This window comes from Gavia stellata, unplaced genomic scaffold, assembly GCF_030936135.1.
Source record: "Gavia stellata isolate bGavSte3 unplaced genomic scaffold, bGavSte3.hap2 HAP2_SCAFFOLD_38, whole genome shotgun sequence".
Taxonomy (NCBI): Eukaryota; Metazoa; Chordata; class Aves; order Gaviiformes; family Gaviidae; genus Gavia; species Gavia stellata.
Genome location: NW_026776490.1, coordinates 2045107 through 2058190, shown reverse-complemented (window position 1 = coordinate 2058190; position 13084 = coordinate 2045107). Strand labels below are relative to the sequence as shown.

At 46.2% G+C, this 13084-nt stretch overlaps 1 pseudogene; it reads right to left on the bottom strand.

The window, feature by feature from the left end:
* The window catches only part of LOC132321030 (ATPase family AAA domain-containing protein 2-like), a 164255-nt pseudogene that overhangs the window by 129746 nt on the left and 21425 nt on the right, over positions 1 to 13084 (bottom strand).

Here is a 13084-nt window from a genome sequence, read left to right as displayed (position 1 = left end):
AACAAAAACATTTACAGCATGACTGCACAGCCACCATTGAACAAGTTTACAGGAAATTAACCACAAGAAGTAGTCATAATAGAGGACAAGGAGAAATAATTGAAGGAAACAGAAAAGCTGCTTTAACAGCAAAGAAAGCTGCCTTATGTGCATGTGTTTCGAATCTTGATACCCAGAAATTGATAGGAAACCTCCTCAATATTCTGAAAAAGAAGACCGATCAGCAGAGACGTTAGTGTTCGAAAAATTCAGAAGGATGGCAGGTAATACCAAGTCAACAGTTTCTCACCACAGCCAAAAGGATGGAAGCCCTCCTCAAAAACTTCCATGGGGAAATGCAAATGGGAGCAGATGCGACGATAAGCAGCGTGAAAAGATACGCTCTAGGACCAAAGATGCAAACAAATGCAGATGCAATAGTAAGAAGATACTGAACTTTTTGTGTAAACAATCCCAAAATACAAAGAAAACCTCCTGCGTGTGATGTGAAAAAAGGAATAACCCCCGGGGAACGCTGGCAAATAGATTTCTCTGAGTTACCAAAATGTAGACAGTATCTACTAGTGTTAGTAGATACGTTTCCAGGATCGCCAGAAGCTTTCCCTTGCCACACCAATCGGGCTAGAGAGGTTGTTAAAGCATTATATTAAAGGAAATAATCCCTAGATTTGGGATTCCTGAAGGGCTATCTTCTGACAATGGGCCTCATTTCGTTTCAGAGGTGGTCCAGGGAGTGCCAAAATTTCTCCAATTTAAATGGGATTTACATACCGCATGGAGGCCACAGCCGAGTGGGAAAGTAAAAAACAAAAAAATGAACCAGACTCTTAAGAGGCACATCTCAAAATTATGCCGAGAAACTCGACTTTCGTGGGTGGATGTTTTACCAATTGCTTTAATGAGGAACAGTGTGAAAAGTGGATGGTTAAATAAAATACTTCACGGGATGGGATTCTCCTTAACAGGTTGGTCACAGAGCTTACTTCAAACTCTGATTATGTTTATAATACTGATTGTAGTAGTTTGTATCGTTTTTGGATGTATCGAGAGTATAATTGTTTGGGCTGTAATGTCACGATCCTCACCCCTAATGATAACCACAACTCAGGAAAGAAAAAAGCCCCTTCCTCACAGGATATGTGCAGTAAAAAGAGAGGATCCTGTGACTTCAAGTGAAGATGAGGCACCTAAGAGGCAATGGGAACGAGGGCAACTAAGCTCAACTGTAAAAAGTACTTGTAACTGTTGCTCGGAACGTAGAAATGCTTAACCGTGTGTTTACCGAGGGGTGCTAGCTTTGTGGAGTTACGACCTAGCACCCACCTCTGCGCAGACATGAAATAAACAAGGATCTCCACTCTGCGTGTGTATCAGCCTCTTGCACAGTGGGTAAAGAACCCAACTTCTGGGACAACACTGGGAGCCAGCAGCTTCCCCCCACAGGCGAGCATCTCTGCTGCAGGGCTGGTGGCCCCACAGCCACCCTCGGGCCTGAAGCGCTGGGGGCTGCTTAGTCTGAAGAAAATAAAGGGAAAGTCCGGTGAGAGTCTGCACGCGAGGAAGAGGGTGGCAGGAACATGATCTCTGCCTCTCTAGTACCACACACCTCTCTCCAGCCTGACATTGCTCGGACACGGTCTCTCTCACTGGTTCTGGTTTCTGCCTGTCGGTTGCAGTATTTGTCTCTTCTTCTGATTTGCTCTTGAGAAGCGATGGGTTTTCCTGAGAGACATTGTCTTTTTTCCCCTCATGCCCATGAAGCTTTCTCCAAATAGAGATAACATCCAGCCAACACTTTGGCTCCTCGAGGACAAGGCTTTTCATCTCATGCAGCATTTTCCCTGGAAGAAAAAGCGGGTTCAGGTTAAGTAGTTCAGTCTCAGCATTTAATTTTCCTGCTGACTGAGAACAGCTGTTAACAGAGACTGTGTTCAGATCTCATCCACATGTGAATCCAGGAACCACAGCAGCAGCAGACATCACAGGCACAGCTGAGCTCTCAACACCCACATACCCCACCAGCAGAGACTGAGGCATTACTCTGATTACGAGGAATACAGAGGCCAATTCACTTAAAAACCTTGCAGCTGGTCAAGGGGAGGAAAATAAAAAAGGTATTTCTATTTCTCATTTAGAATCATGGTTAAATTGGAGCCTAAAGCTGAATTTTTTTTTTTTTTCATTTTTTTCCCACATACCTGGGCTTTCCCCACTCTTTTGGTGTAGCAGAAATTACCAGGGCTAACCACCTTGAAATTTTCAGGTACATCTTGTCTGAAACGTCTGATTTGAAAAACTACTTTAGCAGGTGATATTTAATATCTATCTCTTTAGGTTTTGTTTGAGTGAACAATACCCTGTCACTGCATATCATCTCTACTTTTTCTCCCCCTAAAGGACAGTCATGTCTATAATATTGCCAGGATTTTTCTAATTACTGATGACATGTAATTTTCCCCCTGTTATCTGTAGCTTTTGCCGTAAGTATTTCCTCTTAAACATCCAATTCATATTCCGTACTGCCCATTTCCTCTGTATTTCTAGCAATCTCATCTGTGTCTTATCATATTAACAGAATAAAACAACAGCTAGATGCTGAAAGCAACACATTGTGGGGCAAGACAGGTGTTTTGAAGGGTCCTGGACCCAGGAGACTTATCCTGGCTTAGCAACAGAATTTTACATAAACCTAGACTAAAACATAGAGAGCAGCAAAAGCAAGGCAAAAACCAACCAAACCAAACCACCAACACCCCAAAAAAGCAACCCCTCACATTTGTTTCTACTAGCTTGCCACTCTCCTCATTGAGCCCTGAGAATCCTCAGCACCCCTCAGCCCACAGGCAGCAGATTGCCAAGATTTCCAGGATCTACTTCATGCCTCCCATGTCCTTAAAGGTTTCTCGTTAGCTTTGTTCATGTGATTTCAGGGCTTGCCATTCCTTACCACAGGTGGGCTAACAATCAGGGAATCATTCTGTAATTTGCTAGGTTCTTTCTTACTATCTACAATTAGAGAAAATAATTATCAAAGGCTATCAGAATCATTCCAAAAAATCTGAATCTTACTGCTGTTGGATCTAATAAAACCTACAGAAGAAACTATGGTAGGTGACACTAAAAAAGCACATGGCTTTGCCTATGGTTTTCCCATGCGTTTGACACAGAGAAGACATACAATCTCCTAAAACTGTTAACATGTTCTTTCTGGGAAGCCCAGTGTCATTTGAAGGAGAAACTCAAAACAGCAGTGCAAAGGTCCTCCTCTTTCTTTTTATTAATGCATTTTCTTGGAGGTCTCCTGGAAGGTCCTAGGCAGCTTGCTTTCAGCCTCAGTGGCAGGGTTTAACTGACTCCTCTTGAAGCAGTGGTTGATGATCTTGGCTGAAAATGGAGGGGGGGCGGGTGTGTGAGGGTGCAGGTGAGGAGGGAGTCTCCTTTTCAGAGTGGGAAGCCTGCCATTGAATGGCATTAGCTAAGCCTCATCTGCTAGAGGGGTTTATTTACTATCCAACTGTGTTTTTAGCAGGTGATTTCATACCAGGTGCAAATTGCTTGCATTTGTCTTGCATGCATTTTAAGTAACTTTGTATTATTTTGCTTACGACATTTTTGTCTGTCAGTCGTATTTCTCCTGTAGCTTCCAAAATCTTTTCACAATAATCTAAATTTCCAGGATTACTGCTACCAGTCTACATTCTTCTTTGTTAATATCTTTAACAACCTTGGAAAAATCCCATCTGGACCTCAGGATTTACTGGTTTTGAGTCATTGCAACTCATTTATCACTTGTCTTACTGACCTTGAAACCACCCAAGATAGGAAGTGCACAGCCAGTTCAGATGAGATTTCATTACTGCATTCTGTCTCCAGTAACTGAATTCAGAAACTATGAATAACTGTCCTGAATATATAAACTTCAGTAGAGAAGTATGCATACACGGTGGAGAATCCCACATCTTCAGTTCTACTCAAGACAGTTAAGTGTATGGGTGTGGGGAGGAGGGGGTCTTTCTGAGCACTACTTTCCAGTAGCAATAGGTTACTTGTTACATTAAATTAAATATACATAAGTTTTTCATGTCTTATGTCTACTTAGGTGTAAAAAATGCTGATCGTTTGACTTATCTTTAAGAGACAGCCCTTTATTACCTTGGTCTTTCTGTCCTCCAGAATCCTAGAAGATGTTTTTCTTGAGGCTCAGTCAGCTAAAGTTTTGAAGAAATACAGAGTCAAAATATGAGAGACTGAACTATTGTAAGCAGTTGAGAGTGGCAACTGGGAAGGCTGCGTTCTGGTATGAGCTAGGATGGTGCTGAGCACCTTCATTTCCCGTGCCAGTGCTACGCTCCGCTGCTGAGCTGTGACCACTGGTGATGGGTGCAGTCTTGTATTGTAGCTGGGCTATAAATTGGCACGTTTAACAGTTTCAAAATGTGAAAACTATTTCCATAGGAGGGAACTTCCAATTGAGTGTAGACTACAGAAGTATTTCTACTGCATATTGCCACATATTTCCAGCTATTAATTTGTGGTATAATTTATGGTATAATTTTTAACTGTGATTGTAAAGGGTTATGACGACAGATCTGGAGGTGGTAGTCCTTTATTAAGCCCCTGCAATGGTAGAACTCTTGTTCTAGAGGGTCCACTTACGGTAGTGAGAAGGTAACTCAGTTCCCTTCAAAGAGCAGAGAAGTAACAATGGTAACAAGGAGTAATGACGGGGGGAAATATAAAAAGAGATTAGGCCATCTACTCCATTCTTCTGCCAATGTAGAATTGCACCTTTCTAGGTATTTTCTACGACTTTGTGGAGTTTGGTTTTCATGTCTGGATTTTTCGGTATCCCCACTGAGACTGCAGACGTGAGTGTGTGTTAATGCCAGAGCTGATGGTAGTTTTCTGCGTGACGTGAACAGTGGACTAGAACAGATTACAGAGGGAAAAAGCATGGTCTGTCGGCCCCAGCAGGGAAGGGTGTGTTAGGCACCATACGGCACAAATGCAATGGCTACCTGTGGTGCAGGATAATGTGCCCCCCGCCTCGCCCAGCTTTGGGACAGCTAATATTACCGGCTTGGCTTTCTGTGACTTCTGCTCATTGTAATCAAAACGCACACTGTATCCACTCCATAATCCACTTCAAATCCTGCTAAGAAAGGATCTTGTGTACCGACTTCAGCCTACCAAGGCGTACAGCATTCGGTATTTCCTGGGAATAGAAGAGCTGGCACAGTTACGGTAAGACTGCAAATAGGTAAATTCCGTCTTTGTTGAAGAGAGCATTACTAGAGTATTCTTAAGGGTTGTTGAAAGCTTGCTCTTCCTGTAAGAAGCATCAGTATCTGGGAAGAGTAAACCCCCCCAAAACACACTTGGTTCACACCAGCCACGGAGAGGACAGTTCTCTCCAGCACAATTCATCGTCTCTACTTGCAAGACAGGCAGCGATGGGAAGGGATGCAACAACTCTTTTTTATTGTGACTGAAAAACATAGGCCAGTAGTATTACAGTGATTTCTTTTCATCATTCCTAATGACGTAAGGTGAGAGATCACGACATTAATGCTTTAAGGGATATAGGCTAATGCAAACATATAAAGTAAGTTGCCCTTCTGCTGCAAAGAACTAGAGAAATGTGTCTTTTTTAAGCAGAAACAAACAACCCAGAACTAGAAATAAGTTCAGTCTTTCCAGAGAGGAAAAAAATCCGGAGGAGAAACAATTTAAAGTCCGTTTATGGAAAAGCTTTACAAGGCAGCAGCTATTCAACAGAGTCATCAAATCTATCAGATATATTTAAGTAACACTTTCCTGTCACATTCTGATTATCTATTCTCAGGCATGCAACTTTTTGCATCTTAATCCCGTAAGATTAAGATGGGCAATCTTATTTGCTTACCTTACTATAATCATCTACTTATAAAAATGCACTTATCATTGGACCCTTTAAAAGGCAGGATTTCACTATTTGACACTGAAGACTTACAAAGCACAGGCTTACAAATGTAGAACTGTAGTTAACTATGCTTTCTCTTAGACAACTTCCATAAGAATATGGCTGGGATAGCCTATTTCCTTTTGCTCCAGCTAGGGCATTGACTCATCACCAAATGGATGCAGAGGAAAAAAAAAAGACTAAAAACACAGATGATCTAGATTATCCAGAACCCAGAGGAAGGAGAATGAAAAGAAATGAAGGAAGGAAAACTGAACGAAAAGAATCAATTAAATAAATTATTGAGGAAGCAGAGTAACGGAGGGGAAAAATATGAAAGAGATAATATAAAAAAGTAAAACATTCAAAAACAGTCAGTGAAAAGTTAGAACTATACATGTATATTTAAGACAGAGGAATAAAACATAATTGGCAAGAAATTTCGAGTGCCTTGCTCAAGCAATAGCTATTGAAAAAAGAACATTTTTTATGTCAACATTTTTAAGCTTATTTGTATTTGTGATGTATTACTTAATTCCCTGTCATATTTCTCCATTCCTTGTTTATTTCACGTTAGTTATATGTTCTTTCCTTTATTGGAAGTTTGCTACTTTTATGTCCTTTCTTTGAGAGTTAGAGGACACTTGTTTAACTGGACATGGGAGAAGATGGGAGAGACAGATAACTTTTGTGGTCTTGTTAAAATACTAAGTTCAAATAATGGCCCTGAACGGCAGGGTTCAAGGGGTTGTAGGGAATGGGGCTACATCGGGCTGGTGGCCAGTCACCAGTGGTGTTCCTCAGGGCTCAGTCCTAGAGCCAGTTCTGTTCCATATTCTTACCAATGGTCTGGAGGGAGGAGTTGAACGCACCATTAGCAAGTTTGCTGATGATACCAAACTGGGAGGTGCTGTTGACTCTCTCAAGCGACAAGAGGCCTTGCAGAGGGACCTGGATAGATTGGAGCATTGGGCAATCTGCACCTTGTATGGAGGAACGCCGGGCACAAGTATAGATGGGGAGCAGAGTGTCTGGAGAGCAGCCCTGCAGAAAGGGATCTGGGGGTGCTGGTTGACACGAAGCTCAGTGTGAGTCAGCAGTGTGCCCTGGCCGCCAAGAGGGCAAACCGCATCTTGGGGTGCGTTAAACACAGCATAACCAGCCGGTCAAAAGAGGGGTTTATCCTGCTGTATTTAGCGTTGGTGCGGCCTCACTTTGAGTACTGTGTGCAGTTCTGGGCCCCACAGTTGAAAAAGGATGTTAAGGTCCCTGAATGCATCCAGAGGAGGGCAAGAAAGCTGGTGGAAGGGCTGGAAAGCATGTGCTATGAGGAGCAGCTGAGGACTCTGGGTTTGTCTAGTTTGGAGAAAAGGAGGCTGAGGGGCGACCTCATTGCTCTCTACAGCTTCCTGAGGAGGGGAAGTGGAGAGGGAGCGACAGGATGCGTGGGGAGGGTTCAAAGCTGCATCAGGGGAGGTTCAGACTTGATGTTAGGAAGCATTCCTTTACCAAGAGGGTGGTCAAACAATGGAACAGGCTTTCTAGGGAGGTGGTCGATGCCCCATGCCTGTCACTGTTTCAGAGGCATTTGGACAATGCCCTTAATGCTTTAACTTCTGGTCAGCCCTGGCGTGGTCAGGCAGTCTGACTAGGTGATAGTTGCAGGTCCCTTCCAGCTGGAACTATTCTGTTCTGTTCTGTTCTGTTCTGTTCTATTCTATTTTTAATCAATGTTTGTGAAAGCTGCTGAATCGAAGGAAACCAGAAAGTGGCTTCTGACACTGCAGCTTCTGGAAGCTGTAGCACCTTTGGAAACCTTTGCTGTATTTTCTACAGGCAGTGCTTTCTCTTCTGGGACTTTGGCGAGTCCCCCTTCACGGGCTTGTGACCGCCGTGCTCTGGGTTGTGGCCACTCAGGTCTTGAAGACCTCCAGGCTCAGGGATCCTACCTCATCTCTGGGCATCCCACTCCAGTGCTTCATGATCCTCACAGGGATTTTGGTTTTGATCCCTTACCTCCAGCCTGAACCTCTCTAGTTTCAGGCAATGCCACCGTCTCTCACCCTCCCACCAGGCAGTGCTGGGAAGAGCCTGTCCCCATCCCCTTGATACCTTCCCCATAGGCACCAGCATGTGCTGTGAGGTGCCCCAACACCTTCTCTGGTCCATGCTGAACCAGCCCCAGCCCCACAGACCCTCCTTGCCTCCCCTGAGCCCCTCTGCTATGTCGGCCTCCCTCCTGTCCAGGATCCCACATGGGACATAGCACCGGCATGAGGCCTGATGGGTGCTGAGCAGAGGGCATCACCCTTGTGCCTTCTGGCTAGGGGAGAAAGACAGGAGAAAAACTGTGAGAGCGAGCCAAGTGCTGCCCTTGATCCCTGTGGGAGGAAGCAGGGGAGCCCCGAGGGCTGGCCAGCATGCTGGGGTGTGGGAAGAGCCTGTGGGACTTTGTCCCGCAGCCTCCCAGGGAGGCACGGGGTGTTACCCAATGAACCCTCTTGTCGTATGTGCCTGGAGACATCTGCCATGGCCAGAGCGACCTGACAGGGCTCTGGGAAGACATGGCTGAGACCTCGGTAACTGGTGTGAAACACCGATGCCGAGCACAAGACAAGAGGTGGGGGGACGGAGTGGGCACTGGTGTTGCGGTAACCCCAGATGTGTGTACTGGGGCTGCAGCGCTGCCAGGGTGAGCGCCTTGGGCGAGGATGGCCCGTTGGGACAGTGTCATCAACAAGATATGGGTTCTGATGTCACTGAATCCCCGATTCAACCGATGGGTTCTGTTGTCACCAAGGGATGGACTGAGACGTCCCCGAGAGACAGACTGTGATGTCACCTAGTGACGGACTGTGATATTCCCAAGCGATGGATTGTGACCAGGCGTCCCCCACTGCTTATATCTGGGCGCCGAGTCGCACCCAGCCAGCTCGTGCCAGCACTCCAGCTGAGCGAGTTCGTGAGGTTTGGAGTGTTAAGCGAGACCTTTGGTGCTGGTGTCGTGCTCAGGGAGTTGTTTGTTGCAGCTCTCGTGTCCAACCCCAGAGCCGTCAAAGGATTTTCTCGGCCCTGCCAGCTTCAGGCAGCCGGGGCACCCAGGAGGCACCCTCACAGCAGCAGAGGTGAGCTGTGCGGGGACACCTCACCCTGGGGAGCTGGGAGGGTTTCCTTCTTGAGGGACCTGGGCATTTCTTCCACCCCTCGCCAGGCCACCCAATGACCGTGGCCTCTCTTCCTTTTCTAGTGTGACACCCGCTGCTGCAGCACCGGTGAGAGGGAGCCTCTTGACATCGCCAGCTCCCCCCAGCCCACTGCAGCACATAGAGAGCATGGCCACGGAGCTGGAGAACTGCTGTCCAATATGCCTGGACAGCTGGGACAATGCCGCCTATGTGATGCCATGCCTCCACCAATTCTGTTACGGGTGCATCCTGCGGTGGGCTGAGAGCAAGCCCGAGTGCCCCCTCTGCAAGAGGAGGATCCTCTCCATCGTGCACTCGGTGCGGGCAGATGACAACTTTGAGGAGCATGTTGTCCCACCTGTGGCTTCATCCGTCGTCAGCCACCAGGCAGGAGGAGTTCCTGGCCATCCAGCTGCCCACAGCCCTGCAGCGACACTACCACAGCCTGTGGGGATGGTGTCCAGGGCTTCTCTGGGTGGCCTCCAGCCCAACACCTGGGCATCCCTTTTCCGGGACCACCCAGCTCTCCTCCAGCCCCTTCTGACGTGGGTGCGTCAGGAGCTGGGACGGATCTTTGGGAACCGGCGTTCGCTGGTGGCCATCGTGGAGGACCTCGTCATGCCCCTCCTGGTCCTCTTTGGGCTGGATGAAGACCTACTGGTCCAGCTGCTGGGGGCCTCCCTCCAAAACCGTGCGGCAACATTTGTGCACCAACTTATTAATGTTGCTGTGCGACGGTGCAGTGGGGAAGCCCACCGTCTGCTGGGTCTGGAGGATGGCCATGCTGCCGGGGAGCGGGAGGGCAGCCCCGTGGCTGCCCCCAGCCCCGCTGCCTCCCGAGGAGGGTCTCCCACACCTGTCCCAGCCCCCTCCAGCAGCTCCGAGGGAACCAATATGGACGACCTCCCCAGCACCTCAGCAGCTGCCCTTCGTGGGGGTCCTGGCAGCCCTCCCTCTGCCCCCGTTCCTATTCCTGGGGAGCAAGAAGAGCCCCCGGAGGATCCCGAGGAGGCCATGGCACATCCATCTACTCCCAGCCGGGGCAGGGACCACTCCCCTGGGGGGCCACGGCGGCCCCCGAAGAGGAGGGCCGGCAGCCCCGAGGCTTCCTCTCTAGCCAAGAAGAGGCCACCCCGCCGGCAGCACTAGAAGAACGCCCCAGGCACTGCCGAAACCGGGGTGGGCCAGCAGCTGGGGCATGTGCCGGCCCTCAAGGGCTGCCAGCCCTCTAAGTCTAATTATCAGGCAGTAAAAGAAAATAAAGGCTTGAAAATTGCCAAAAAAGTCTTGGTGTTTCTCACAGTGCAGGTGGCGTTGCTATCCCCACCCGGGCTGCTTTCTCCCCCTTTTACTGGGGCTATGCCCACCATTTCCTGGGTGGTCAAACACTGGAACAGTCCTTCTTAGAGCAGTAGTCGATGCCCCCTGCCTGTCAGTGCCCCAAAAAAAGGCATTTGGACAGTGCCCTCCACATGCTTTAACTTCGGGTCAGCCCTCGACTGGTTGGGCAGTTGGACTAGATGATCATTGTAGGTCCCTTCCGACTGGAAATATTTCCTCTCCCCTCCCCTCCCCTCCCCTCCCCTTCACCCCCCCCCCCCTCCCCCCTCCTAATAAATAGTGTAATCCTCCTCAGGAAGAAAAAGGAGCTAAAGGACCTGTTTGACCTTTCACTTACCATTTGAATCTCCGTCTTCAGAACTTTCTGCTATTTGGCAATCTGGCATTTCACTGTCCTCTCTTAGGTCTGAATGTTCAGAAAGCATGACACTTTTCTTTTCAGAAGCAGATTTAGCCACAAGGAGAACCCTCTCTCTTTCGTTTTCTGACCCAGATTTATTTTCATGCCCATTTTTCTGTCGTTCTTGAAGTACGCTTCCATTTTCTTCCATAGAAGAATCCTGCGTGGACTCAACTTCCGTGCAATCCATGTTAGAAACATGTTCTTCTGGAGACTCTTCCGCACTCTCTGCTTCATTTTGGTCTTCTGGAACTTTATTCTCTTTATTGAACTAAAATTTCCTCCTCTTTGCTGCGATACTTGAAGACGCTTTGTTCTTTCTGCGTTTCCTTTTTGACATCTCTACAAAGAGATATCAGAAAAAGTAAGCCAAAACATTACCAGAACAGTTCTTCCTTCAAAATCCAGCATCCTCATCTTACTTGACTTACAAGGAAAATTATCAAAGGAGCTCAGGTAACATTGTCTGTCTCCCTACATATGTCTAGAGAAAGAGTTGCAAGTTAATGAGGTCAATTTGCTATTAGATTTTAAAAAGCCAGCTACAGAATTTCACTCACAAAACCATCAACTTCAAGATTTTATGAGCAGAAAATTCTTACTTTAGATAGGAAGTATGACCAGAAAGCAAAGTTATTAGGTGAAGTTGCTTACTGTCTTACTACGTGAACTAATATAGATGAACAGAAAAGCATTTGGAGACGAGCCCTTCTTCAAATCGGTTATAAAGCTGTAAACTTCAGAAGCTAAACACATGTTGGGCAGAGTTAAAGAGACAATTTTAAGGGAATATTTGCTGGAGAAAAATTTGCCTGTGAAGACTTACACCTCACACGCTTTCTGTTAACCTTGTTTAAAACAAACTTAGCATTTTTGCCTTCCAGAAAAACCCACCGTTCTTTGTATCGACGGAGTACTGCACAAAGCGCATGGGTGAAGTCAATGGCAAAATTCCTAGTCCTGTTATGGAGACCAGGAAAGTTCACACCATGTCATGCGTTTTAGCCGAAAGAGACCCAAGTCCCTTTGTTCCTTCATGTCCTTTTCACAGGAAAAGTGAGGAAATAATTGTCTTTCCTTTACATATCTATTATTATTGCTCCCCTATTTTTCTGCCCTTTCCCCCTTCAGTTGGAAATCACACTAAGAGGTGGCATAGATTTTAGCATTTGAGGGCAGGGAAGGGAAAAATACTGTTTCTCGTAACTAAAAGCTAGTTGAGTATTCAGAAACTGCCATGTACAACATTTTTGACTTCAAGAGAGAGCAATTTAGGAGCCGTTAAATGTCAGTTGGGTCATCAAGTCCAGTGTCTTACAATGTAAACCATCCACTGTACTTGAACTTCATAACTCTATCGAATGAATGACCTCTGGATTTATCTCACGTTTTGAAGCAAATTAAAAACACTGAACGCCTCTGGCACGAAGAACCAGGCATCACAGAAACCTGTTATGTCACAAAACCAGAGAAGGTATCAGTGACTTTAGCACCTTCTCCAGGAAAGTCTGAATAAAATGCAACTTGCCTTCAGAGCACGGTGTACTGGAATCTACAGGCGCTGCTGGCATCTTCATCTTTTCGTTACACTTTGGGTCTGTTTTCTCACAGCCAGGAACATAGTTCTGCTTTGGCATTACACGGTAGTAAGGCGGAGCATACTTTGAAGAGCTACAACCTTGCAATAAAGAACAGATAGCAAAGAATTGTGTCTTGCATTGTTGGTTACAAATACCGAGACAAGTCTTAAAATCATTAGCGTCAAAAACCATACCTCTTTTCTTGCGAGATTCTTGAATTTCTTCACAGCGTTGTTCAAAATCTTCATCCATTTCCTCTCTCACGATGGCATATGCAGTATCTCTCAAAGCACAAGCTCTGTGCCTAATGAGACGATCTGAAATTTTACAGTCAGAACTGAGTCTTTTCTACCAGCCGATGAAATCCTTTATTTTGATTACTTATCGAAAGATTTTGCTCTTTTCATAGATAGGTTCTGAAGGGTTATCTCAGTGAATATTTTCAGCATAACAACATAAAAGTTAATCATTAAAGCAAAAGCACTAGTTACTGATCAACACTTCTATCACAATTTCTTGTCCAAGTAGTTTAATGCTCCAACATTTACATCCTGGCAAGAAATGCTCTCTGTGGATGTTTAAAATGATCTAATTCCAAGTCTACTGTCCACAGACGACGTTTATCAATTTATACATT